This window comes from Falco rusticolus, chromosome 12 (genome assembly GCF_015220075.1).
Source record: "Falco rusticolus isolate bFalRus1 chromosome 12, bFalRus1.pri, whole genome shotgun sequence".
Taxonomy (NCBI): Eukaryota; Metazoa; Chordata; class Aves; order Falconiformes; family Falconidae; genus Falco; species Falco rusticolus.
Window position 1 is genome coordinate 31,865,649 of NC_051198.1, and position 5,834 is coordinate 31,871,482.

The following is a 5,834-nucleotide window of genomic DNA, read 5'->3' on the forward strand; positions in this document are numbered from 1 at the left end:
ATATTATCTTTCTTTTACCTTTTAATTATGTGGCACTTGCTTTCAAATGCCTGGCACACAAAACACGGCTGAAATGAATGGCAGAAGCAGTAAAATTCCCATACTGTTAAAATTGATCAAAACCTGAGTATCCTGGGTATCGGTAGAATTTCTTTCCCTTTACTAATGAGCTTCCTACAGTCTATAGGTAGGGATCTTTTTTAATTTGAGTATTTCTTACAACAAGTATATTCTCCCAGCTACGAGAATACGTCCTATTACTGGAAATGTACTTGACTTCCTTTAAAAACTACACCTGGTTTCAGAAGAAGGGTAACGTTGGAGGTGGAAAGTGGAGAGCGCTATCATATCTGTTTTGTGGAGAGCCACACCTGTCCCCAGGGTTTGGTCTGCGGCTGAACAAAGTGCCTTGCCTCAGCCCTCCCGCCCAGAAGACTGGTTTTCTTAATTTACTCCAGCACCTGCAGCAGACAATAAAAGCCTTACACAAGCAGCCTGCCACAGCAAGGAAGGATCTTCCTGACTTGCCGTTCAGTTTTCAAATGGTACGTTACTGCCTGTAGAACAGGGTTTAATAGGCTCTATTCCCAAGGCCTCTGACTCCCCCTTACTGACCTGGGCCCCCAAGTTCTGCATACGTCTTACATCTGCTCGTGTGAAGGATGCGGACTTTGCTAGAATAAAATCAGCACCCTTCGACCATTTTAGCACGTAAAAAATAAAACCCGTCAAAAGCAGGGCACTGAGGTTGCCAAGCTAATCATTGCAAGTTAAAGTGCCATCTTAAGCCAGCCCCCCCCAAGGCTGTGAATGCCATGAACGTAAAAATGAATTCACCGTGGACACAGACCCCCCTTTCCCGCTGGAGCTGTGGCCACATTCCCCAAGCCTCTCCCAGCTGGGGGGTCAGTTTGCTGTGCCACCTCTGCTCACTGTGAGCTTCCCACATTCCTGTTCCTGCAGTGTTTGTTCCCAGCTGCCCCAGAGCTTTACCAGTACTGGCGAGCCAGTCTGTGTGAGCAGGGAGTATCACTACCCCTTTTGCAGGGGGGACCAGGGGAGCCAAGGAACAGGAACACAGGACACAGTTGCAATGATTGTGGTCATTAACAGCTACAGCTAATAAACCCAGCTGCCTTATGGCATCCTATAGACTCCTGCGCAACATATAAGCCAGGACCACGTCTGCTATGTAGGTAAATAGAGGCAAAGCTGAGAGAGAGTCAGGGGTCTGTGACGCATGAGCTGAGCAGGAAGCTGCCCGTACACCCCGTGCAATGCTACACACCAGGCATCTGTAGCCCCTCACTCTTACTGAAACCCAGACCCTTGATTAAGTACTGCCCAGCAAGTCACCCCATGGCAGTCAGGAGCCAGTTTGCTGAGTCTTCTGCTTAGGATGGATTGCCAGCTGGGATGGGGGCTCCTTTACAGCATTTATGTAGCATCTCATGTGCAAACACACACATCGGAAGAGTTCTTACCATCGCATTTCTCAGCTTGGGTGTCTTGGCTGTACCCGTGTTGCATGTTAGGCACGTAATTTTATTTGTGATCTTACCTTTAAGACCTTGAGATGCGATCTGCCTTCTGGAATCAAGCTGAGACTTATCTCTTTGTCAGATCACTTGCTGATGTGTTTGAGGAAGTTTAGCGTTGCACTTCCCAGGTAAGGCAGCTCCCAGAGCAGCAGGCGTGCACTGAAATAGCCCAGGGAGAAAGAAGGCTGAAGGAAAGGGACTCAAACTGTCACCACCAGTCCTGGCTCCAGTTTTGCAGTACTCTAAGGCCACACGTCTTGCCTGCCAGGAAAAAGAGCGACAAACAGACATTCAGAGTAACTGTTTGTCCAGACTGAACCCCTTTACCAGGAAGGCTGGCTCAGGAGAAGCAGAATTAAACTCTCTACACCACTGTCATTCTGCCCCACAGGCAGCTGGATAACAATACCCAATCTGGGAATTCCTAATGCTTCCTGCAAAGAAGCTTTTTGATCTTATAGGAAGGCAACAAAGATATCACAGCAACTGGATATTGTTTTGGGGCACTAATTTTCACCTGTAACCTTTTCTGCTATTTTGGTCTTTACTAGGGGAGAAGTTACTTTGACTGTGCCATTTAAATTGACTAAGATGTATCACATTCTTCTAGCAATTCCTTTAATGCGCCTTCAGAGCATTATGTAAAAATTGACTAGGCAGAGGAGTTTGCTCCAGAGCTGTAGGCAAACAGATGCCTTGCAGTATCTTTCCAAACCCCTATCCCCTGTTGGAAATATCAAAGCTGCAATGTCCGCTCAATGAGACTGTCAAAGTCACCTCTCACCAGCAAGGACAGCGGGACGCAGCTTTCATGGACTAGGTCCAGTAATAATAGCATCAACCCTAAATTAGGCTCTCAGGTAGCAAGGCAAACAGCCAAGCAAATAGGAGCGTCAGGGAAACAAAATTCCACAGTCGTGACCCACTGCTGGTTTCAGAGGGAGAGAGAGATCTCCATCCAGGATTTCTATGAAAGTTTTAATTATAGGCAAAGTTAAGAGAGTTTGTCCTCTGTTTGTACTAAGCTCATTAGGGATCAAGAAGGAAATGTTTCTAAAAGCAGTAAATTACCTAAAGGACTCAGTTTTAAAAAAATATTTTAACCTACAGTACTGAATGGTCCAACCTGTTTTGATAAATACATGCTGTCCTTCAATATTACATGTATACTGTCCAAATAGTTCACTGATCCCCTGCGTCAGTGGTGGGAAGGATACAGTCTATGCAAAAGGATGCATACACATTTCTTTGACAGATTTATTAGATATTTTAGCAAGCTCAGAGGAAAGAGAAGGTATGCTTCTCTTAAATGACAGCTTAAGTAAGGAAATCACATAGTTAAAAATGGTCTTTCAGTGAAGTACTGAAATTACAAATCAAATAAACAGGAAAGGATTAATTACATTCCTTATTCTTAGGAGAAAGTTGCTATCAAAGTTAGGTATCAAATAGATGATGGACATATTTCTATTGTCAAATATTTGGGAATATTTCTTCTGTGCCTTTTACATTGACTATGAGAAATGAAATCATCAGGTGAGTGTTACTTAGAAGCTCTGCTATACATCATACAATTGTTCTGCAGTGGTCTTATTTTATTAATGTATCGTACTTACTATTTCAAAAGGAACCTACGACGTAAAAGAACCCACCTGTCAAATTCCCAACTCCTCAGTGCGCAAACAAGGACAGCAAAGCATAGAGCTCAGGATAAAAAGCTAGATAAATAGCAGGTATACTGTGTTTCGCAAAGGTCTTTGAGGTGTTGAATACGTGTAGTAAAGGAATATAAAATTCCTTTGCAACATGCTCTTCTTAGTTTAATAACCTCTGTAATGCTGGAAATCCTTTTTCTCTCTCTCTGTGTTAACAGAAGTATTGTTCCTTGTACTTTTTTGCTTTTCCCTGGACAAGTTTAAGATGAAAATTAACAGCTGAAGAAAAACTGCGTATGAATTTAGGGTAGGGTACAACAAATGGCAGCCTGTACAGCTCGAGGGAGGGCTAGATCCGATACACCACCAGAGATAACCAGTGATGGCAGAGCCCTGTAAGACAGGGCTGTATATTTTACCGATAGCTGGGTGAGAAATATTTTCAAATTTAACCACTTAGGTGCTTTACCTTTCAAGAAAAGCTTCTCACAAAATGCAACCTGAAGTGGAGGTGCTACACACGCTTTAAACCTGCCCTCTAGAGCTGACTGAAATTTTGATCTGAAGATGAAACCTCTGCATTATATTATCTCTGAAATCAAATAAAAAGTAGTAATCTTCCTAGTGCATGGTACTATACAAATACAGATCACAGGGAAGAAAAATCACAATGCTCTGGTTTTTTAAGACTACAGTACTGTGCCGGCTAAAGCTGTTTAAGTAAATACCTTGGTACAGGTACTCAAAATATAGTTACCTTTCCAAGTTCTGAAGTGTTCAAAAAGATGTATCAGTCAGTCTTAGAACCATCCTTAGCTGCTTTAGGTTATCTTTAGAGGTAAAAGAAAGATAAATGTTAAATATTTATCATATGTACATATGCAAACAAATACATTTATTCTTGCATATTGAGTTCTATATTTGAACAAAAAAACACCCCTTAAAATCAGATGATTCACTGGTTCTGAATGTATTTGATTTAATATTGATTTTCTAGGCAATGTACTTGATTCACTGGTTTTTGCATTTGATTTAGCAGATAGTAATTTTGACCCTGTATATGAGGTACATGGCATGGTAGGTGAAATGGCTGATAAAGAGGGATTTCAGCTGAATAGGATATGTATTTCATTTCACAGTTGACTTTCTATTTAAAATATTCTTGTTCAAGAGGGGGGAAAAAGGTGCTTTAACACGGTTTGTTGATTTCGGCACTCACTGTACTTTCCAGACACTGTCACGTACAGTAAATATTTTAATTACAATATGTTTCCTCAGTTTTTGTCTGTCTATTTCCATGTCTTATGCATTCAATATAATTTTACATTCCTGAATCCCTCCGATTCTCCATCTTGACTTTCCTACACAGTGGGATCCCTCTTCCCAGCTTGCTCTCCCTCTGTGCCAGGTCTCTTGGCTCAGAGTAGGGACAGCCCCCTCACTGCCAGTATTGGTGACTAATTTTTTCTTCTCATCCAGGTTACACCTCTGATTATCTTCTGTTCATATTCACTTCTATTTAAGACAAGCTATTTCCGTTGTTGTGTACCTTGACCTTTCTCCTTCCTTACTGACAGATCAGTACAAGTCTCACCATTACTCCTCTGTTTTGAATGCTCTGGGGTATTTTTTTCCCTTTGCTGCCCTGTTTACCCATAATTTTTTTCTAAATTTCTTCTCATTTTTCTTTTAATCACATATTCTTATCATTTATATCAGTCCAGGTAAACTCTGCTCTGGCTGGTGCCAGCCCTGACCTTGCACCTCCTGACCTGCTTTTGTCTCTGTGGATCCACGGACACTTTCCCGGACACCTTTTGCTCACCTTCCGTCTGTAACGACTCAAAGGGGAGCAGAGGACAAACTGGGGCTGTCTCACCAGCTATGTCTCACCACAGTTCTTCTCCCTGAGCTAAACAGCCTTGTGGTCATTTCTCCCTTCACCCACCTAAGAGTTTAAACCTTGAGTTAGAGGTACCTGCATCCCGCCTCCAGGAATGGGGGAACACGGAGGGGACTTGGGGAGAGCATCCCTTATCCCTTGCCTTGGCTCAGCCTGCTGGAGTGGTTGTGCTGCCTCGGACTTCAGAGAAGGAGGGAGTCTTAAAGACAAGAAAAACTGGTCAAAAATAAGAGGAAACTGAAACCATCAGGGCAGAAAATCTCATTCAAGAGACACCTCTGAAGAGTTGCTGGGTCGAGGGCCACAAACACCCCAACAAGCTGCAACAAGAGGACATGGGCTGGGACTCTCCACAGGCACAACCAGGGGACACAAGCTGATTTATAAGCCCAGAAGCAGCAGAAAACATAACAAAATGTTTGCAATTAAACAACAGAGAAAGATTAAATGTTTCCTTTAACCCCCTCAAACTGTATTAACGTGGCTGCCGACAGAAATTACACTGCCCAAAGCGGACCAGGTCACTTCAAGCCATTTCACGAGCCAAATCCAAGATTTCCCAAGGCGTTTTAATGATGTAAAAGTGTTTGTGTTCTGATGATATCGGATTTATCTCTGAACCAGAAAAAAAAAAAACCAACACCCAAATGTTTGAAAGAGCAAAGGCACTGTTTGATGTATATTGCTCTGGGAAACCTGAGGCAACCCCAGGGGAGAGCGGAAATGCAGCGGCGG

General features: G+C 42.8%; 1 long non-coding RNA gene across 1 annotated transcript; it reads right to left on the bottom strand.

Annotated features, from left to right (window-relative positions):
* Positions 1-1,567: 1,567 nt before the first annotated feature.
* Positions 1,568-5,284, bottom strand: LOC119156325. The gene is made up of 3 exons (XR_005107072.1): positions 5,175-5,284; positions 3,954-4,026; positions 1,568-1,802 (listed from the first exon to the last, which is right to left on the bottom strand). It is a non-coding gene; the product is annotated as an uncharacterized LOC119156325 (long non-coding RNA).
* Positions 5,285-5,834: the final 550 nt, after the last annotated feature.